Genomic DNA, 23982 nt, shown 5'->3' with positions numbered 1-23982 from the left:
CACACCCTATCTTCCTGGTTTACCTTCACTTTTCTTTTTCTCTTTCTTCTTTTTTTTTTATGACGCCACCTTGGTGCCCGAGCTCCGACGTCCGAACCCGCCTGTCCGAACCACGTTCAAGCTGAGGCCTGCACACAGCGGGGCAAAAGAGTGGCCTTGGGTTGGGGGCACTGGGGAGGTTTTGGGAGAGGTGTGTGAGTACGGTTATGCTGTGAACAAGGAGTCACTGATGTGAGCAGCCATGGAACGCCAACGTCTCCCTCCGCCCCTCCTTTTGTGATGTGTATAGCATATAGGCTACCGCTGAATTCAGCCATGCTCTCGTAGGGATTAGCGCGGTCGCTCGACTGGCAAATGGGTCTGTCTCCAAGCTTCCGCTGCTCGCTTGCCTATAGTCAGCTCTCAATGGAGGCCCTTTATGAGCTTAATCCTTTCCGCCTGTCTCTTTCGGTCTTTCGGCTAGAGTTACGATGTATTTGTTTTGAGTTTTTATATGTAGCTTGGCGTTTTTTATGACCGAGAATAGGAGAAAACATCCTAGCCTCTCCAGCAACGTTATTGTAGTGCTTCTGTTTCTAATTCGCTCTCTTCGCTTTTATTCTCAGGGAGCGTATCCGGACGGAAAACTACGATAGCGAACTTGCAGGATTAAGTAATGCTTTTAGACGAGTTATTTGGTTGCCGAATTATTGATGCACGTTTTATCGCAGACTCTAATGGGATGCAAATAAGCAACACAGGCACGACTAAATCTGAACTTTAACTAACACAAGGCTAGGCTATAGGCGAGAACCATAATAAATAGCATTATTACTGCGAATGTTTTCCGCTCATCCTCTCGACGAAGATGCTCAAATTATTTTATTGCGATATCAGACGAAGTTGTGCTAATATAATTATCGGCTTGTTTTTCGATGCAGCATGTTCCGATGACCAATCTGGTAACAAACAGGTCCGACAAGTTTGTCTTACTTGGCCTGACGGAAAGAGGCGCTCCTCTCAACGTAATAACATAGCATTTGCAGTATGCGAGAATAGTTTATGTATACATAAAATTCCGCTGTCGTGACGCCAGAAAAAGAAAGGAATAATAATAAAAAACGGGAATGAAATGTTCTTTCTGGTTCCCTCGCTGGGAGTAGTGCGTGGCGATGGATTGCGGCGCACTTACCCCATCAGTGCTTTAAGTGTGTCTTTAGGTGCCTAGTACATTTGCGAGCTCGCGTAAAAAAACTCCACAGCGCATTAGAGCACAGTCGGCGCAAACGACGTTGCATTTGAGTGCGTGCATCGAGAGCAAGCGCTTGAATTTGGCCTCACTCGAAAGGATGCTTCCGGGCTTTCTCGCCTGAGCGCGAGTAAATTGAATCGCAAGAGCTACTCCTGGAAAGCTCCTGACGCATTTGTCGGGAAAATTTCGTTAATGTAGAGCTAGTCGCACGCATTGGAAGAGAAAAAAGCTGATGCGCCCATTTAGGAGTAGAAGTTGCTTCGCGTTATTGTTTCGAAGAATGAAGAACAGTGCGATGTGTTTTGTTCTCGTTTCCGACTTTCTTGGAAAGCGGAAAAAGGGGATAACAGGTAGGAGGAGATTTGCATACACGGGTTTTCTTTTGCCTTTTTTAAGCGAAGCTTACTTCGTGTCTTCCCACCACTTTGTGGGTACTGGCTGCTTGCCATGTTTACAGCACTAGGTGTCTCGGTAATTATGGTGCCCGAAGAGAAAAGCATCGCCAATGGCGAACACTAAAACATTGGAATCGTGCCATAGTAAACGTCGGATAGCCGAATACGGACGCTATAGCCGCGTTTACATGAACGCCACAAATGGCGCATTCTTTCAAACGCTGGCGTATCGCATCAGGAGAAAAGAAAGGTGAGACGGCTACCGCCGTGTGCTCTCCTTCCCTCACTAGCGAAACGCACTCGCCCGAAACTAGTTACGGCTTGCCTCGCACAAAATGGCATGTGCCACATGGAAACGCTGTCGCGTAGTATTACCGTGATGTGCTACGAAATGCGCTACTCTATACTGTCTCACGTTCCTGTGAACGCTTATGTTTCGTGGAAGTGGAGTACAGTGCAAAATAACAACAGACACATGCGTCGCATGTGATGACTTAAATGTGCGTCCGTGTCACGCAGGTGTACGGAGGCGACCACTACATCGAAACACTTGTATCACTGCTTCGCATGTGCATGAACATTGCGCTACATTTGCACCATTAGCGTTACATTTTCGTAAAATTGTATGGCATTTGCATCATTAGCCTTACGTTTTCATAACATTTGAGTTAACGTTTCTGCGAAAGTCAAATGAACCTTCTTCGCTTGTCACCGAATGTCAGACATGCGCAGGATCTGCCTTTTCATTTTTGTTTTCATTTTACGCACCACTATACAGACTGCACGGGATCATACGTTGTTGCTTTTAGTCTAGCTCGCTAACGCTACAATGCTAAATAGCGTTGAATCCACTTATATAGAACTCTGTCATTTGCTGTCTCTCTTGCAGTTCATTCCTACTGTACTTTCGCAGTGGTGTTCACTCTCACTTTGTTTCTACGTGGCTGTAGGCAATCAATCTCGTCTTCTTTTTTGATAATTTTCTTACATTATCTTTAGCTCCTCGTCTGAAGTTTATGTTTAACTTCAAGCGCTGTCTCCTATGCCTCTTTTAGTTATTGTGCTGTTTTGTCGCGCGTTCTGATCCGTCTGCGTGCTAGAGCACCTTTACTGTTCTCAATAATGTTTTGGTAAGCTCTTAAGCCTATTGTGTACACTCCAGCAACGGTATTTCCCGTCACGCTTCTCTGATTTCCCCTTTTGGACGGAGACAGCATCTCTCGGGAGATTGTGCCTGACGTAGCTTGTTGTTGAGCGAAAGAAAGGCGCTCTCTTTCCCCCGATGAAACTCAGTATTGTTTTGTGTGTGTGTGTGTGTGTGTGTGTGTGTTTGCTTGCTTGTTTGCTTCGCTGCTAAGAAAGACGGCCGAGGTTGAGAGCAGTTGAGCAAATTTGGTGTTTATGAGTCACATAGATGAATTACCAAATTATATAACGCAGGTTGAGGAGGAGAAACCGGCCGGAGACTGAGAATAGGAACAAATTTGCGTTGCTTTCATTGGAAATAAGGACACTACGAGATCATATTGTGCAGCTTAAGGACCGGGCGTAATGTCGTCGAATTTGCTGTGCTGTTAGTACCTTTAACACCGGCTTAGCAGTATGAGCGCCATAATTCTTTCAATTCGCTGCTGCTGCGTTGAGCAGCAGCAGCGAATTGCTGCTGCTAAGTTAATCTGCTGCTAAGCTGCTGCTGCTAAGTTAATCTGCTGCTAAGCTGCTGCTGCTAAGTTAATCTGCTGCAATTAACTGCTGCTGCTGCAGCAGTTAATCGTACCGAATTGCTAAACCTCGGTGCTTATTATAGCTTGGGTATTTTTGCAGATTAGTGCACCGCAACGTGCGCATAAAAGAGTAAATATTCCGCTCGAAGAAGGTCGGCATTCTGGTATGCTTTGGCGTCCTTCACATAAATCTCCTTTTTGACAGTTGTGTCTCCGTTGTTATTTTTCCAATCGTGAATAACCTAGCTGCCTACTTTGGACGTTAGTCAACAATAATTTGCTTTCGAACAGGGCAAGACACACTGCGCACGCATTTATTATCGTCTTGTTCTATTGCTAATTGAAAGCTATATATTGTCACGTAGTAGTGACGCTGAAGTAAACAGTCGTAAAACTGTGTATGAAGAAACGGATTCTTTATTGGGCGAACCTGTGCCTACAAAAGCAAGCTACACTCAAAGCACAACGAAAGCGGCGAACACAGTAGGCAGTCGTCGAAAATCTGATCAGCGGCGAAGCGCGTCGGCTTTCATACCTGAGTCATCGAAGATTCCAGATTAATCCCTGATGCCCGCGTGTCCTCCAGAAAGTTCTAGACAATTCGCGTCGGTCATACAATCAGATAACATAAGCGTCGGTGAAAACAGGCAACGGAAAGAAGCATCGATAACGTTCTAGAAACTTCCGATACAGGCGCGTCCCGCGCCGAGCGATAACGTTCAACACTTGTTAGCCAGTGGAAAGCGTCCACCGGTGAAAGATAAACATGTATACGTGCCAATATGTTGTTGTTTTTCTTGGGGGGAGGTGGTTTATACTAGCAGATGAAATGAGGGCAAGTGTGTCCAATAGCTCAACTCACACTCGAGTGGTAGCGCCCGTACATCGGTGTGACGTCATGGATTTCAATGTATTTTTCACGTGATTAGGTCATTGCTGTGCAGAAAAAATTCCTGAAAGCTCGCTGGGCTGAGTCATTAATTCCTTTAGAATAGAAAGTACTCTCTGTTCATCGACAAACTATTAGCTCGTCTCGAACAGGACCATGTCAAGAGGTATGAGGTCACCATAAGCTAGAACAGGAGTGCCAAAGTGACGTCACATCTTGCGTTTTTCGCACCCTTCTTTTTGGCTTACCAAAAGCCTCCGCGCGTGAATGACTTTTTTTCGATGTTCCCCAGAAGTGCAACTGAACAAAAAATGTCACAGTTTCGCCCTAAGGGCGAAGCAATGAATGCGATAGCAACACAGCAATGTCATACGAAGTAAGGTGAGCGGCTTTGGTAACAATATGAATTGTAGTAAACATGAGCTGATTAAGTAAGCAGGTGTGCTGCGGCGTAAGTAGACCGACATGAAGAGATACTCGATGACCACGAGAAGGCGCGTGTGAAACGGTGGTGTTGATGAGAAGCGCTTCCCGTGGGCAGCGCGCGTGCGAAGGGACACACCTGTAACGCTGCACTGCCGATCCGGGCAGCATTACATGTGTAGCGTGCGTTGGAAAATGTGACCCGACTATTACTAACTGAATGAACAAGCGTGGTGTGAGCGCGCACAAACAAACATGAAGAGATCACACTGAATGACTGCAGACAACGACTGTCAAAACGCTGGCAGCAAGCATACGCCGCTGCAGGCGAAGGTACGTGCGGTCTATCGCTTCAACAGGAACTGAGCCGCGAATGCACGGCTCATAAAGGTCAGAGCCGTGTGGAGATAAGAGACGGTGCGGCGAGCGACGAGCGCGGTTGTTGGCAGAAGAAAAGTGCGCCCCCCCCCCCCCCCCCCCCCCCCCGCTTTCTTCGGCGCTGGCTTCCCGCTTCCTTGCTTGCGCGTGGGGGATTGAGTGCGTTCGCTCTCCGTGATAGCGTGCGTCCCAGCACGCTTGCGCTCGGGCATACGGCGCGCGGTGAAGATTTTATCTATACGGAACCTCACGGCGACGGCGACGGCGACGGCTACGGCGACGGCGACGGCGACGGCTACGGCGACGGCGACGGCGACGCCGACGGCAGAAATCCGGTTGAAGTGTCCATATAATTGTTATCGCAATAATAAAGACAAACTTAATGAACTGAAGATTTCTTTGGCTCTTCCGTCATCTTACGTGGACGTGGTGTGAGTGGTGGCGCTAACTAACACTCCCAGGGTTAGTAGATAAACATAAATATCCCAGAAAGTGGATGGGAAAACGGTGCCGTGGTAGCTTAATTGGTTAGAGCATCGCCCGCGTAGTGCGAAGACGTGGGTTCGTGCGCCACCTGCGGCCAGTGGTTTTTGGTACAATTTTTGTTTCCATGAATTTATCATTTCTTTAGTTCAATGAACTATGCTGTCCTCGGTATCAATGTTATGTATACTTCAAACCTATTTGTGACTACTTTCATTGTTCCTGCGGTAACCTACATTGGTTCAGTTTCAGTTTCAGTTTATTATCCATTCAATACAATCATTATGTAAGCGATACTATACAGACGAGGGTCCCAAAGTCAAAGACTGCAGAAATCAAAATGTCAGAAATCAGAAATTCAGAAACCAAAAAGCCATTTTTTTCTTAAGTCACCTCTCTATACATTTCTATGTGTATCTCTCTCAACTCCGTTTGCCATCTGCCGGATTAATTGAGATCCTTTTTTGTATTAGATCTTCATTCGGCAAATCATTGTGTTTCTGAACATTATCGATAACTTTCACCATTACAGCAGACTCAAAGGAAAATTAAAAGGGTGCGTTAGAGTGAAACACTGGATATACTAGGAGTGAAAAGACGGAATAAGTTTCCCGATTCGCTTCAGAAGTGCGAACGCGAAAACAGCGCCAGTAAGTCCGTGTGTTTGTGGAGGCTGCAGAGCGCATACACCGACTGGTAGTTTTCTTCCCGATGCGTTAACTATTCCAGGGGCAACATAGGATACACAAATATACACGCACTACTCCACCTTCTGACTCCCCAGCATGTTTTCGAACCACTTATAATGCTTGTATGCTCTACTCTTGCATGTAATGTGCATGTAATGTGCATGTAAGCATAGCTGTCTCATCGTCACACACGAGCTCAAAAACACTTTTGTCTTCTCTGCCCGGGACGTACGACACCTTTATGATTCCTAATTACAGCGGTTGTTGCAGTGATGAAAACCTGAGCGAAATTAATGCGACGAAGTCCTCCTTACGCGTCATAGGCAGCCACGTGCTTGTTTGACATAGACAACGAAAAATTTTCATTACGAAACATCAGGCAACAACGTAGTAAAGCGCTCATAGCGATGGAAACGCGACAAAAATTAGTGCACCATATAAGGAACGATGTGCGGCTTGCGCATGCATAAACAGGTGTTCGCACGCGTTTGTTTTGCATAGAGAGTGAAATGCAGGTGGTATCAAACGTGCGAAAACGAGCCAGCAATGTCGCCTAAAGAGCTTCGTTCGAGGATTCTCTCACAACAAACGACCGTTCACGCGACCGTCGAAAGATTCCGGTACAAACTCGGTGAAACTAATAAAAAACTATAGACAGAAAACGGCACCTCGTTCTACTGGGCTTTTCTGGAATGGCGAAGTAGGGCGGTGCTTAGATGGCTAGTTCCTCTTAAGCTACGTGTGGACGCAATGCTTTGTAGGCCGAACGCTATTGTTCGGGATGTTCCTCTTTCGATTCCCTGTAAACACCTACAGCTTGCTCGCACGCAGCAAGATGGCTAACGAGCTGCATAATTAATTAATGGGTACATGCGCTTCACGTGTATCCTTCTGCAACCTTTTTCCCGCCTCGTTTCAGTTCTTTAGCTTATAGCGTTGTTGCCCACTCGTTGTACGTGCGGGGATAGTTCGACAGCGCAGTGGTTTGCATGCCGCATTCAATAAAGTAGTGGTTGTGAAACATGCGTAGAGAAACTTTGTTGGAAGCTTGCGTAATCAGTCATGGAATTTTTAGCACCTTTGTCTCGCACCCAATTTTGCTCCCAAGGCGAAATTAGAAAAGCCATTTATTAGGTGTTCCACAAGCGTATGAATACGGTGCGGCGTGGCGCATTAGCGATGGCGTAAATTATGGTGAAAAACACGTCTGGAGGGTTCAGAAAGGCTGGCGTATCACTGCACAGCATGTGAAATTACAGATTCGATGAGGGATCGCGATTGCCTCGCTGTAATAGAGAAAGAATACAAAACACCGCTGTAGTTAGACCAGGCTATGAATGGCAGAACTACAACTCTTTAAAAGAAAAGTATATGGTCACTATAGACGGTTTCATGCTCGGGATAACAGCAGCGAGCGCGCCGCCCCCAAGAAACTTCCGGTCACGTGCCTTATCAGTCTGCTATGTTTTAACGCATGGTTGCTTCTTTGCCAGTTACACTTCGCAGCTACGTCAGAGGGCAAAACCGGAAGCCGTGCAGGGCCTATGTTTGTAAACAGTGAAAGGGTCTATAACTGCTCAGTACTAACATCTGAAATCAAAACTTATAGAACATAGAATCTAAATCCCGTGGCCCTGTTGAATACCGGACAGCAATCGGAGTTGAGACCCATGTTTTCAGATTCCTGTCGAACAGTGGCCTGGACCATAGCAATCGTGGATGGTGATGGATCGGTGGGCGTCGCGGCGTAGGATGGCGAATCGTCGGCCTCGAGCTCGCCGCGAACGACGGGAGCTGCATTGTCACATAGGATTGACTGGCGGGGATGGTCCTCAAAAGTGGACGTAGCAGCGGTATTCGGCTGGTGCATGATGCGGGGCGTGATACGTCAGCTCTTAGGTTGTTCGAAGCGGCGGTAATAATGATGGAATCAATCGTAGAGACGTTGCCGAAAACCAGCAAGTCGAAGGCGTCGTCTGCGATACCTTCAATATGTGAGCCACTTTGTCTGTTTCAGACATCTTGTCGTCAGCGTTGCGGCAAAGAGCCAGGACGACTTTTGGGTATGAGACGTAGGGCTCGCAAGGAATTTTTTTTATGCTGCGACCATGCGCCCGAAGGGATCGCTGAGCACTTCGCGAAAGTTTTCTTTGAAATGTCCCAGCTTGTTAATTTGTCTTCGTGGGTTCAGTACCACACTCGCGAGGTGGCGCTCAGGTAAAAAACGACGTTAGCGAGCATGATCGTTGGATCCGACCTTTTATTAGTGCTGACGCGTTCATGAAGTTGATCCACTCTTCGACGTCAGTGCCGTCGAAGCCGGAAAATAGACCCAGGTCGTGAGCCTGGGAAAGTGTCATGACTGAAGCACTCTGACGTGTCGTAGCCGACGTTGATGGTGTCTGAACTCTGGGAGGCATGATAGCGAGCTTCATGTAGCAACCGCTGCGGATCTCCGTGGCGAGGAACGGGATCGCAAACCTCCGCCAATATGCTACGTCTAGGCTAGACAGCGAGCGAAGGAACTAATTAAAACGTATTTACAAGAGCAGCGGTTGTGTCATACGTATAGGCACCAAACCGAACCAAGCCAGAGACAGATGGAAACCAGCTCGCGCCAAGCCCTCATGCCCATCGTCGTCTTCCTTTGCGCCATGTCTCTTAAGCGTCTGTTGTATCGCAACAATACTAATGCAGAAATTTTGAGGGAGGAGGGACGTGTCCGGTGGGCCTCTCCCCTCCCCCCTCCCCCCTCTTGGTTACGCCGCTGACGTTGCTACAAAAGCCAAGCACTGGAGACACATGTTTTAGTCAACTTTTGGCGATCGCTAAGCCCATGTAATGGATGGCGTAAGGGCAACTCCAGCCCGAATTCTCTGAAAATAATAGTTGTAATGTTAAGAGATAAGAATCGGGCAGCACACAGGCTGTCTTATAGCTAACGTTGTCGAGTTTCATTCAAAAATACAATGATACATACGATGAGAGTACTGACGAGCCAATTTTCATACCTGCTTTATTACTCGGGTAATTTCTTCGTATCCTGGTTAAACACATAATTAGCTGGAATCAGTTCGAATTCAATTGTTTATACTGTGCTCATTTTCACGCAGCCTTTTCTTCCTTTGTTGCGTTTTGTAGAGGGCGCGGGAAACTGCGATATTAAATAGTGGAAGGTGGCTTATGCATCGTGAATGAACTAATGCAACTTTCTTTCAGGTATGGCGCCTACGTCGAATCGACAGAGCACTGATATTTCTTGCTATCCAGCTGCAAAGCTTGATAACTGGGCTTTCTTAGTGGCTTACCAGTATCGCGAAAATGCTCTCTACTTTGAGTTATAACGCCACGCTTGAAGAGTAGGTGACAAGCGTGCCATGACAGGCAACATAATTGGCGTCTTGTCGTATTGATGCAGCCACCGGTTATTACAGGGTCACCTCAGTTGGTTCAAAACGCGCTTATTGTTGCTACTGCAGTGTTATGGCGTTCTGTAACCTGCGTTAAAGTATTCTAGAAGGTGGCCTCTCCCGGTAAGTCCGGCTTCTAGAGAGAAGCAAAATTTCAAGGTGCCCATTGAAGCAAAACTGGTATCATCGTGGAATGAGTTCTCCACAGCGCAGCGGGAAGATACTGATCTTGAAATATTGCTGATATTCAAAATAAGCAGAAAAATTGCAAAAATGAGTTCATTCGGTGAAGGCGCCACGCCACCCTTTGGCGAGTTCATCGGCCTCCAGATTGCCAAGTAAGCAGATATGGTTGGGCGCTCACTGTGCTACTACTTTGTGGAGCCCCGTACGGATGCACCTTTAACAGCTTCTGCGATGGCGTGAACTATTTCCCCGTTTCTATTGGCTACCCGTACATTCACGATACTTTCAGCGTCATACAGGAAATATTTATAGAGCAATGTCCGTACTTATTGGCTCGTTTCGGTTTTATTTTCTCTTTTGCAAATAAAGGTCACCGATTCAAAACTAGCATAAATATAGTCATTCAAAGAAAGTCATGTGACAGTTTATGCATTATTTTTACTGATTTTCGGGACACAAATCGCCACGTTCGATGATGCTGACCAATCCGCGTGCTGTACGTGCCTCAACACATCTCACCCTTCGCGACTGGCCTCGTGCGAGGAGCTTCCCTTCTTTAGTGAACGTAACTAAGAAGTGCACTGAAATCATCGCTATGCCACAGCCCTCGAGGCAAGGCAATCATGAACCTGTAAAGAGGAGAAAAACGGTGAGCGATACAGGCAGCTCTGCGCTGGTTAAGATGAGCAGCTACACAATGTTGCCCGGACGTCCCGACGAATCTTTTGTGTTACGGCAGTGATGATGCCGAACCCCGAGGAAGCGATCATTTCTTTTCTTTGCTTGATAAACTCCCGGGCTGTTTGAAAACAAGTTGTCAGAGCTCTCTACTCAGCACAACAGGTACCAATCGCGATATCGAGATGATTTATGCACAGATTGTTGGCAGCATCTCCGACTGACGTCTCTGTGCCCTCATGGGCTATAGACGCAAAGTCGCGTTGCAGTGGACATCGCGCTGCACGCAAGTTCCGCGGAAAACGCGGCGTGCCCGGAGCAGGTGCGGAAATACTCGTTGCCTCGTTAGTGACCAAGACGGCGCATCCGCGCTGATGAGCCAGATATGGCGGATGCTGTTGGCGTGCCTGTAGGCTTGTTCCTGAATCGTGGGGCGTCATTTGTCTCTTCCTAGGCAAGCACATCAAACCGCGCTTGCGTTAGCCTTCATCACCTTACGCATTTCGCACAAACCCAAAGCTCATCTACATTTTTTTAATGCGAAGCTTTATATGTCTAGGCGAAATCATATACGGCTAGCCGAAATCACATGTGTACAGAAAACTATCATCATCAGCATTGGCTCGAGCGTCGTCGTCTTCTTCCGCAGCTGGCTCGTTGGCGCCCCTCGGGTTGCGCTCGTGCTCGGCACGCGCTCGTTCCACTGCTCCCGCGTTTGTCGTCGTCATCGTCGTCTTCTTCCACAGCTGGCTGCGTTTCCGCTCATCAGTCCAGCGTTGGATTTCACTTCTCTTCTGTCGTCGTAATGGGGAGGCCGCGTTTAGGGGGGCATGAGCCATTTCTTAAGGGGGTATAAGCCATTCATTGTCTTACGTAACGGACAGATTTAAATTTTGAAGCAATTTAATTTAGAAGAATCGCAAGCGGCAATGGGCTGGTGAATGCTGCTTAACCACGCCGCCGAGAAAACTCTAGACATCGAATGCAAGCGACAACGGCGGAATGCGGGCATACCATCAGTGTCGTCGTTTTCTCCGTCGGAGCCGAACGTGTGTATAATCTCAATTGAGAAACACTTTAATGAACCCTCGGGATTAACTCAGTCATAAACACCGGGGCGGCACGTTTCAGCTTCGCTGGTTAACCATCTGTACCATTACCATCTGTTAACCATCTGTTAACCATTTGTTTGTGCCCCGCTTTCTCCAAAATTTGACGAACCAGTTCCAATCTATGAAGGTGGATGACCAGCGAAGCTGTAGCACATCACACAGGGTTAGAGAAGGGTACATGTATTTATTTTCATCATTTGGTAATGGTAGTGACGATAGCTTTGTGATTACTCTGATATACACTGATTGGTTCGGTTACAACCCTATTAGACAGAATGTTGGGCAAAGTCAAATCTATACACGACCGTTCTTGAGTAGTTGAGTGACTTGGATTGGTGTGGCACTTCAAACCACACTATTCTAGTACAAACTGAGTCAACCATTTCTTCTCTCGTTTTGAAATGTCCACATTGAAGTCTCCAACGATGATCACAGGGGTTGTGTCATCACGGCTAACCAAGGTAAAGTGCGTGGTCATGAGCTTCTCAATATCACACTTGGGTATGCCTGGATGTATATTACACAGTGGGTACCACAATTCCGTCTTTTGTTTGTACGGCACAGACATCCCCACAGTCGTTGGCATTGTCTTTTTACGAGTCAAGGGTGCATGGCTGTACATACATTTTGTCCTTTCCGTGTATAGCAATGCCTCCAGCTCGTAAGTCCATGTGCAGTTCACAAACGATTCCATCATACCCATCGATTTGAAGCAGTGTATCTGAGTTATTTCATTTGTTATTATTATTATTATTATTATTATTATTATTATTATTATTATTATTATTATTATTATTATTATTATTATTATTATTATTATATTATTATTATTATTATTATTATTATTATTATTGGCGGAGTGCTTGCAGCCAGCTTCACCTCCGCCGCGGGTGGGCCCGGTATCGGCCCACATTTTTGCCCACGGACATGATAAATGCTTGGAGGGTAGAGGTACACAGCTTCGTGTAATTAATATAGGCGACAAATAAGGCAAGCTTAATTAAGGAACAATACCAGTCGAGTGTTGGACAAATGCAGTGGCGAGTTAGCGTCCGTCCTGTTTCCTTCCTTGTCCTCGTGTTGTTTTCCGTACCGCACTCATAATGTGACTTACTTGCTGATATCTACTTGGGTAAAAGTCATGTACAAAACATGGCGTTTATGGCGTGATGCCGACTCTGCAATCGGTTTTGGCGTATGGAGTCTGCAAATAGCATGGCCTGAGAGATTACTTTGTGTGACCTATAGAGAGAGCTGTCGCTGGGACGTGAGGGTGGAGGAGGAGTAGATTTTAATGAAGAGAAGGGAGGAGAGGTCGGCCTGGAGATCGTGTCTCTAGCCTCATACTCCTCAATGGGGTAAGGGGAAGTGGGAGATGGATTTGGACACCACCTATTTCATTTATCTGCTAAAATTTTTCCCTGTTTCGTACCCCTTCAATGGCGCCTTCTCGTGGTGGTTTGGCTTCCTGCCCGTCACTTCTCCTGCATTATTTTTTTTTCGAAGAAGGAATCTGCTTGCAAAATTAAATAAACGGTAGAAGTTGTCAACCTACTCCGAAAAGCATACGTGGTGGAATGTGAAATATCAGTCCTTTCGTGATGCTGACAAGTGGGCTGCGAAGAAAAGGTTACAAGCAATAAGCGGCGGCGAAGGAACAATGACTATAGATGGCACCGCGTTGGCTTTCTTGCGCAGTTGCACTCTTTGCTGCTTGAATAGAGCAGAGAGGCAAAACGCATGCGCGTGAGGCGTCGATCGACTTCATATTCAGTCCTCAGTTCGTTTTCCTTCACATTCGGTTTTGTTTTCCTTTCATATACCATGGAAAACTTCCCCTTTTCTTCGTTTTTTGAATGAAAAACTAAATATCAAAACCAGTTTGCCAGAACGGGCACACGCCAATGCAGCCCATTTTTGTTGTAATATGCGGAAAGGACGCCTCGTGCGCATATGTAATGCATATGCAAATCCCGATCTCCAAGCCATCTGACGGTCGTGTTACCGGGGGCTGCCAGAGCGTGCAGCGAACAAGGAGCGTAGCCTTCGGTAAACGTAGCAAAAATCGGCCCGAGCAAATGTGATGAAGAAGGTAAAAGAAGGCGGAGCATTCGAAAACGTGGAACAGCAGTAAAGTCGGGGAGTGTATATGAAGAAGACGAACATAAGAAAAACCAGTAAGATACACAATTTTCGGATGTTTGTTTCTGCTCAGATGTGGGGTGCCATTTGTCGCCGAGCGAGAGAACGTTAAATTGAAGATGAGTTCTGCGCGTTCTTGTCGGGTCAACTAGAAGCTGCTTGTTCACACTTGTCGACTGTCGCGTGTTTATGCGTGTTCGTTTTTTTTCCCCCTCTTCTTTTCTATTTTTACATGGAAAGGTCGCAGTTTTTCTCGCCTTTCTCCCGTATTCTTCGTTTCTTCTTTTACTCTTTGTTTACTGCGTGAAAGAAAGTTCAAGCCTTTATTATTATTATAAATATTACCGCCTTCGCGGTATCCTCACCTGCTCGGTACTTCTGAGTTGTAACATCTTTTGTATTCCGCGCAAGATGACCAGAGAACGTAAACCTTTCCATGTTCCTGCCTGTCATCACGAACACTTAACAGGACACAGAATACTGAGTCTTTAAAACGCTTCTTGATGCGAAAGCATGAAATGTCCCATTCAGCGAAAAATCCGGCGTCTGTACCAGGGAAACGGCACCTAAATTCCCTATAATTGCGGCGCCACGTCACCAGTGCGCCTCGACGGAGCAGATGGGCGACCTGACGCCGCGGGGCGAGACAGGTTGTAGTGGGCAAAGCAGTCACGTGACGCGCGCATGCGGGTGTCGCAGCCCCGCTCTGGGAATCCGGCGCCGTTCGTGTCTCTCTTTCTCTTACCCCCGCTTGGCTTAGCTGCTATACGCGCGCCTGCCGTCCTTGCTGGTCACTACTGCTTCCTGGGTATCTCGTCATGCTGGATGTCAGTGGCATGCGGCGTCCTTGATTTCTTCGGAATATCGTCCAAATAATTCCGGTCTACAGCCAACACGCTAACCTAGAAACGGTACAAAAAAAATAAATAACCCGCACCAGTTTAATCGGAAAACTCGACAACATACGCCGCAGCAAAACTCGAAAACATTACTCGCACCGCTCAACTCGAAGGACCGCTCAGCGGCGTTAAATTGTACATTAATTCTTTCGCATTCACAACTCGTAAGAAGTGCCTGTCAGGCTGGGCGAAGATACTTTGCAACTGTATCGTGATACGATACAAGATACCCGGGCAAGAAGTATTTGAGATACAGATACGCGATACTACCGCAATTATTGTATCCGATACGCGACTTTCCGTTTGTATCTTAAGATACTTCGACACATTCGCAAATTTCTTACTACATAATCTATGTATTGTAGCAGCAAACGCGTATGCACAAAAATGCTTGCTTGGAAATTTCGTGAACTCTGTCCTCCTTGTTTCATTTGAATTAAATGTCTGTTAGAATATCAAAAATTTTGTCTTTCTTGCTCAAAGTATATTTTCATTCGGAAAAATGTTTATTGGTGTTGCTTTAGCTGCTTTACGTGAAAGCCATTTATACGCTGCGCTGTCAGCGGTTTTTCTCTGTCGCTGTTGAAATTGACTGGAGTCACTGCTCTGCTTGCCGACCAGCTACCGGGTCACCATCTAATTACAAGAATTAGTGTATGCGTGCACCAGCCCTCAAACCTCTGTGTTACTCCTGGGCATGGTAAATAAATTATTATTATCATTATTATTATTTCTTTGCAACTCCGATTCCTTCACGAAATCATTAGTTTTCACATCCTTAGTTGATTGTAGTGTGCCTCTTTTACAGCTAGCGGAAGGCTGTATATGGCTAGGCGAAACGAAAAACCGTTCGTCCCATGTTTCTCTAAACATCTCCATTGGCTGCGCCGTCAGTGACGTCGTTATCTCCGTCGTACCTGCTCAGCCCGCAACGCCACCTTCCTCGGCTGGCCGTTGTCGCATGCGTTCGATATCTCGAGTTAGCTCAGCGTCGTGGTTAGCAGCATCCGCCCGCCATTGGCGCTTGCGTTCCACTAGAAACACAAACATGGAACCAATAACTGAGAAACGCTTCATTACAGCGTCGGGATTAACCCACTGCTAAACACCGGGGCCGCACGTTTCAGCTTCGCTGCATGGTTATCCATCTGTACGGAGTGCATGGGCGGTGTTTTTTTTACACCGCTTTTCGTACAATTTTCGCACTGGTACAATGTCGCGTAGATTTTACTGCGCGATCGTTGTCGATTGATGCTGCAAAGGTTCCAGATGTCTATATTAAGTAACACTGAGGCTATGCACCACGCGTCCCTTCGCTGAGACCAACTCTCGGTAGTCATTTACATTTCGCCAGTTGTCGAGGAAACAAACGGGCGGAACATATCTGCTGAGCAGTTGGAATGATTCAAACCAGATGCGTACGCCCATGCTACATACAGGAAGCCATTCCATCGCCGTCCATCTATCTGACTGTACTTTCGTGGTCAGTTCTGCGGCAGACCACCTTAAGAGTTACAGCCTTCGTTTTACGCATGCGCGTGCTTCGTGCAAATCGCGGCGCCAAATTTTCGCTTGAGTGCATTCGGGTTGTATTATACGGGGTGTTCTATTTCATCGTAGACAGAATTTTTTAACATTATCCGTGACATGTAGCAGAATTCTACCCCTTGAGCTGTATTAGATCTCAGAATCAGACATTACTGACACAAAATGAAAATGAATATTTGACTAATAACATGTTTTGTTAATTACCTTTTAAACTAATTTTTCACATATTGCAGTTTACAAATTGTAGCCGGTGGCATTTAAAGTACTTGGAACGAGTTCTAAGGATGGAACCAGTTTCGAGGCAGGCGTTCCCAAAGTTTGCGACGAAATGCATTGGTGTTCCATTATCCTTTGAGCTTCTATACGTAAAAACGCGTCTTGAAAAAAAAAAAAAAGTAAGTGCAACACATTGCAGTTTCAAGGCAGTTTGACCGCGCTTATCTCAAAGCTGGCAATATTTTCAAAACTCGTTCCTAGTTGAAGGGCTCATTAAAATCACTGGCTTCAATTTGTGTATTGCAATATATGCGCTAAAGTAGTTACTTGAAAAGCTAGTTTGTGAAATTTTGTTAGTTATTCAATTATGCGCACTGATTTCCAGTGTAAGTAATGCATGCCTCTTCGAGTATTCCATTCCAATAAGTAGATATGGGCTAAATGCCACAGGGAATTTTTAAAAACTTGTGCTGGCAGTTAAAATTAACCAGCCGGTATATACTATGTGCTCTTACGTGGTCAAAGGAAGAAACATGTATTTGGACATTACAACATGTAAATACACGAACTCACATGGACTGCCAACGCGCTTCTCCTGCATAACGAAACATCACCCCTATACCAACAATACATTAGTGTGCATTTCGCATTTGTGCCGTGCTGGGCACTACAGGTCATAAAATATGGTCTGGAATTTAACGATATCGGGCAAAGGGCCCGTATAGCCGGAGACTTTCCTGTGCTTCATGACTTAACGTCTGGTGCAGGTGCGCAAATATCTTCATTTTAGTGCATCTCTAAGATTTTAAACAAAGCGTATCACTTTGTTCACTCAGTTCACCTACATTCCATCGATGACCTGAAACTGAATGGCCAACAACGCAACACCTGACGGAGCACGCACCAAGCTTTAACAACTTGCTGCGCTCGTTTGTTGTTCATAATGACTTGCCGGAGCCATTCATAAAATCATTTGGGTAATACTAAAATAGAACAAGTCTGATCAACCAGGTTTTTACACCGAAGCTGTTAACGGCTATGTTCCAGGAGATCGCGTCCGTAGACCGGCCAGGCGTGTACAAGAATTATCATCATCAGCATTGACTTCGAGTGCCGTCGTCTCTTCCGCAGCTGGCTCGTTCGCGCCCCTCGGTTTGCGCTCGTGCTCGTGCTCGGCACGCGCTCGTGCCAATGCTCCCACGTTCGTCGTCGTCGTCTGCTTCCACAGCTGGCTGCGTTGCCGCTAGTCCTTCCAGCCCCACACCACACCACGCTTTTCGAAACAACTTATGTTTGCTTCTTTATTAGCTGACGTAGCTCACCATGGCGGGCACGTGAGCACGTCAGCACTAGTAAGCGCGCTGCGATTGGCGTATTCATCTTTAAAAATTTTTTAAATGTAATTGTCTCTCCTATATCGTGTGTAGGTTCATTGTGCGTTAGCGCACATCGCTCCGGAGCATCACGCCCCCTCGCGGCGCCGGCTGAAAGTTGCATTGCTCCAAAGCGTAGCGCCACATTCTGGCGCCCACTGAAATCTCCCGGGCTTCGCGGAGAAAAGGGAATGGGTGCGGCGGCGGCGGAAGGATACCACCGACGATTAGCAGGCTACGGCCGGCAAGCGCAAGCGTGCTGTCCGCCAGGACCGCGAGGAGGAAAGAAATGCAAACCGTCCATGTGGCCTCGATCCCGCCAACTTGGAACGTTTCACCGGAGCAACGGTCAATCACCACATACACAGCTTCGCTGGTCATCGACCTTCACAGAGTGAAATGGCCCTGACTTTTTTCGCCCACGTTTCGGCGATCAGTGCAGATACGCAACGAAGTTGTTACGCATCATCTAGCCATTGTACTATCAAACCTCGCATCGTCCTATGCTGGCCTCGTAACATTGCCCACGGCTGCTCTAAGAGCACGCGTCTCGCGTTTCAAAAACGAGACGCGTGCGACCGGCCGTGCTTTACCAAACCCGCTGCGTAGCTCAGTGGCTATGGTATTCTGCTATTGAGCACGAGGTCTTGGGCCCGATTACTGGCCTCGACAGCCGCATTCCGATGAGCATAAACGCAAGCATGCACACGCACACACACAAGCATAACCCCCCCCCCCCCCCGCACCCCCCACACACACACAGAAACAAACAAATAAAAAACGAAAGTAAAGGCTCGTGTGCCGTGTTCGCAGTGTTCTTCGAGGAACCACAAATGGTCAAAATTATTCCAGATGCCTCCACTACGGCGTCCCTACATTCTGAGTGTGCAGCAGGGGGAATTAGAATTTAAGGTTACTCAATTACATCTTTATTGTCCTATAGACTGTAACATTCCAGCCCACCCTGTTGAAGCCCTCCCTGGCAAGTGACGTGGAATGAAATTTGTTGTGGAAAAAATTCACTCACAGATAGTCGAAGAACTTTATTTTTCGGGCTCATTCCAAGTGAAGGGACCAGGGCAGCTGTTTAACTGCAGTGTGTGGTTAACTGTAAGTAGGCTTCTACGCAAGGGGGAGGGGGGGAGGGAGGAGACTGTCTTTCTATCTGATACGTAATAATAATAATAATAATAATAATAATAATAATAATAATAATAATAATAATAATAATAATAATAATAATAATAATAATAATAATAATAATAATAATTCTGAGAGGAAACATCAGTTAAAGAAGCACGACGAAGTCCTACTTGGCGTAGAGCTTGCCACGTGTCTATACCCCCGGTATAGACACGTGGTGTTTGTTTTGTGCGCTCATTAATAATGTCAATTTCTTTCTTCTCTGATGTTAATCGTGTAGTAGACTACCCTACGAATTTATCTTCCCCCTCGCAGTTTATGACGTCTCCCAGGCATCACATTGAAAAATGCCTTAGATGCGACGCCGTAGCCTATTTCATCTTCCATGTGGCGATCAATTTCCCAGCCAAACCTACTCTCAAAGCATCATATTTCCTTCTGTTTTTTCAAGCTAGCACTTCCGGTACTACCAATGCCTTTTTAATTTATTTTTTAGGTAATGACTTTATCATAAGTAACGTCTATCAGCCTCAATTACCGTCATGCATTGAGAATGGACGCGGGTCACAGGATAAATAGAAAAATTGTTCGCAGTGGTGTTATAATAAGGAGTGATCGAATCAGTCGCATAAACGTATAATGTAAGCGGCTGTTCCCACAGGAACATATGCGATAGCGTCCTCCAAAAGCCAGAAGAAGTTAGTAGAGTAAACAAAACGACCCAAAACAAAGGTAGAGAGTCCGGGGCTACCCGCAGGCTAAAACAAGCAGCACAGCAACAGACAATGAATAGAACCACGTGCGCGCGGAGAGGCAACTTGGCTGTCATAGACGCGCTTTTGTTTGTCGGTTACGTGTATCTTTCTCTTCCTCTTCCCCCCCCCCTTTTTTTTTTATTGCGATAGCAATTATATGGACACTCAAAAGCAGATTTCTGCCGTCGGCGTCGCCGTCGCCGTTGCCGTCGCCGTCGCCGTCGCCGTCGCCGTGAGCTTCCGTATGACGTCAATGGAGATGAAATCGTCGCCGCGCGCCGCCGAACGCTGTATGTGCGAGTGAAAGGGCGCGAGGGACGCGCTCTTTCACGGGGAGTGAACGCACGGCGGAGAACAAACGCGCGTTCTGCGCTGTGCTTCCTTAAGTACTGCAGAAGTAGGCGTCTCTTTCCTCCTTTACAATCACCATATATGTAGAGCAAACGCGCCTTCTTCTCACGCACGAAAGGCAGCGGGGGGGGGGGGGGGCGGAGAAGGAAGGGAGGCGACGTTTAGCTGCGGCACCAAGTGCCTATTTATATCAGAGGCTCCGGCAACAGTCACCAACGCCGCACGCATTTTGAGCGAACGCGGGCAAAACGCCGACGGCGTCGACAACAGTTCTGCGCGTTGCCGGTGCTGCTGCATGTCCAAGTTTATACAGCTGATAAAGCTAATATCATTACTCCGTATAGCTCTCTACAAATTTGCTATCGCAATTGATGCTTCGCCTTTCAGGTGAAACTGCGACAACTTTTTTGTCTGCAACCATATTCAGTCGACACGCTACCTTGAGATCTCCATCTCTATCTCCGTCTCCTACAGCACGGGAACCCTACTTTAATGATCCCTGTGCAGTTTACTAATTCCATATTCTTTTGGCGCTGTTCTTAACGAAACAATGCGAGATATCCAGGCGTCCTAGCTAACATGGACCTGTAACTGTTAAAATAAACAAAGCCTATACGCGCGTGGATTAAGCCAACTGTATGCTGTTAAGAACCTCCTAGAACAACGTCGGTAATTGTTTTTATCTAATATGTGGAATCCATAATATTCTGTCATTCTTGGAAAAAAAAAGGAAACTGCTTTCGAAATCAATCCTCTCTGTATGGCGCATTGCGTTTTACAAAAATATGCGCCCTATTTTTAGCAAATGTCAGTGCTCACAATTTCTTCGGAACGTTTGTGTTGCACCAGAAACGTCAAGTGTCGAGTCCGAAAAAAAAATCGTTCATTGCGGAGAAACTACTTCTCAGCCTCTTGTGAATCGTGTCTACTTCGTACACAGCTATATAAGCACTGCGTGCTACATAATCCATGATCTTCATCTCGATCTTTTTGCCCCGAGTTCACCCGAACTATATGTAAAACACTTTCGGAGCAACACGAAAAGAAGTAGAACGCATTCATTTCTGGCAATGCTTCACATAAGTATTTTATTTTCTTGTCCTTAATCTCGTGTTGCTTCGAAGTCGCTTTACATGAAGCTCGGGTCTCAGGCGCGGATGTGCTTTCGGTGGTTGGCCGCCTCCTTTCGCAATTTTCGGAGACCGCAGTTCCGCATAAGCCGCGATTACTGCGTTGCGTATATGTAAGACTCCTCTTTTCTTTTCCCACTTTCATCAACTAATCTAAACATCTTATGCCGTCTCTCTCACCTCTCCACCCTCTCTATCTCCGTCTCCTACAGCACGGGAACCCTACTTTAATGATCCCTGTGCAGTTTACTAATTCCATATTCTTTTGGCGCTGTTCTTAACGAAACAATGCGAGATATCCAGGCGTCCTAGCTAACATGGACCTGTAACTGTTAAAATAAACAAAGCCTATACGCGCGTGGATTAAGCCAACTGTATGCTGTTAAGAACCTCCTAGAACAACGTCGGTAATTGTTTTTATCTAATATGTGGAATCCATAATATTTCTGCAATATAGTCGCGGGAAATACATGAAGACGTAATTATTGAAGCGCTAAGGGACAGTACTTCTTGCGAACGAAGTAACCACTTCACTCCACTTTCCTGCAACCTCCACGGCGTGAGAAAGGCGATGGTGACTTCAATCTATTGTATACCCCCTTTGTGTTGCCGTAGCCTGACGGATGCATAGCGCAGCATCAGTGTAAAACAACCTTTTGGATCTTTGAGAGACGCTGCTATGTAGCACGACCGAGCATATGGTATGGCGGGATGATCACATCATCGTCAGCATAACGCGGCGCAGGCCTGTGTTTGCTTGCCTGCTCCGCATGCAAGTGGTGTCGCCTATAAAAGCGGTCCAGTGTTCCCAGCGCTGCTATTATAAAAGTTAAAGGGCCATAAGCTCGGGTAGTCTATAGGGAGCGTAAAACTTGTTTACGCAAGGATGCGGGGGATATCTCCGCTCTCCCGAGGGTTTCTTCTTTATTTCTTGCTCCTTTTTGTTTACTGACGTTTACTGATCGACTGACAGCCGTTCAGCCGCGAAGATGCTGTCCTTAGTACTTTCTTTTTATCGTGCGACTGTGTTATTCAGGTAAAACCTCTGCTTTTGCCTTTCCTGAATGTGGGCAACCTTGCGGAAGTGGACTTCCGCGTGGCCTACGGCTTGGTTGAACAGAGACAAAAGCCAGAAGAACTTAGTAAAGTACAACAAAACGACCCAAAAGAAAGGTAGAGAGTCCGGGGCTATACCCACAGGTTAAAACAAGCAGCCCAGCAACCGACATTGAATAGAACCACGTGCGTGCGGCGAGGCACCTTGGCTGTCGTAGACACACTTCTGTTTGTCGGTTACGTGCATCTTTCTCTTCCTCTTCCTCTTTCCTTTTTTTTTTTTTTTTTTTTTTGTCTGCAACCCTATTCAGTCGACACGCTACCTTGAGCAGTGTCAGGGCAGGAATCTCGAAGCAAACGGAAAAGAAAAAGGACACAGGCTCGGCAGGCTCTGAGTCAATGGCTGCGCTAAGCAGCTAGATTGGCATGTTTTGCGCTACACGACCTAGTAACCCTATCCATACATCGGAACTGGTGTTTACTTATGTTAACTTATGCTTACGTTAGCAAGGCTCAAGGTAGATCCTCACTTAACGCCACTGTCCACTTTGGTCAAAAGCAACCCCTCCATGCATGCACCATGCAGCAACGAAACCTCTAGGAAGGGTTTTGATGGAGATGTATTCTTGTGCGGTCTCTTACGAGCAGCGTATATTAACGCGACAGCTTAAAGGGCCCAGTGTCGCAGAAAGTCCGGCGTAGGCATCGGCGTCCGTCGCGGAGAAATGCACCCCGAATCACCCCGACCATACAGGCCGTCCAATTGGCGCAAGGCGTTAGTGAAAAAAAAATTGTATTTTTGAAAGTAAAATCTGTCAGAAACATCGTAAAGTACGACTTAACTAGAACCTACAGACATGATAGCGTCGGATTCTAATTTGAATGCACGAGAAAGCATAAATCTGTTGCGAGGAAACTCAAACACAAACACTTTTCCAGCATTTCTACGATAACAACAGCGGCGCGCTCGGCTAGGTTACTTGCGAAAGTCCCATCCAGATGGCGCTCGCCTGCACGGCAGCGTAAAACGGTAGCGGCGCGCGGAGGCGAAAGTGGAAAAAAAAAAAAAGAAAGCTGAAGCTGCCGAGAAGCCTGACAAGCATTCAGAAATCTTTGAATGGTAAAGCGTCCTCCAAATTTTGGACACGCGCGCGCCTCGGGGCAACAGCAAACAATTAATAAAATAGTAAAAAAAAAAAGGTCCTAGGGCCCTCACAGTTTCATATCAGACGGCTTATATTGCCCCTGTAAAAATGTCTTCCCAGCAATGCATTTATGTCTAAAAGTGAAGCCGGCTTTAAGGGGATCGGTGTGAACTTGGTCTTTGTAAGCTGGCTTTCCCACGTTGAAGGTTGCAGTGAAGTCTACTCATAAAGAAAAATGCGATGCGAACGGGTCCCGATAACGCTATCGCGTTCCACTCTTAAAGCCGAAGCTTAAGCGTCCACCAATTTTTGTGTCCATGACATAACCAATGAAAGCGCCTTGAAAGTGACTGATAAATGAGATCCCTTAAAAACATTACACCTGCGCCGTGTGCGATGTTCGCTCTTGCAGCTGTATGCTACCTGAAATCAACAGTGCTCACCGAATGCCTGACCCATCACGAACAACGCTAGCGCCTGAGGAACTATGGTTGTTCGTCAGGCCACTTGCAAATGCACTGCAGTTGAGGCAGCGGCAGCGTAAATTTATACCAATGGTCGAGTTAGCGAGAACGCTCTTCGATTCCCTAAAGATCCTGGAATTTTCTCGGTTGCGAAGTTTCACG

Source organism: Dermacentor silvarum, chromosome 3 (genome assembly GCF_013339745.2).
Source record: "Dermacentor silvarum isolate Dsil-2018 chromosome 3, BIME_Dsil_1.4, whole genome shotgun sequence".
Classification (NCBI taxonomy): Eukaryota; Metazoa; Arthropoda; class Arachnida; order Ixodida; family Ixodidae; genus Dermacentor; species Dermacentor silvarum.
Note: the sequence above shows the minus strand (reverse complement) of the source record.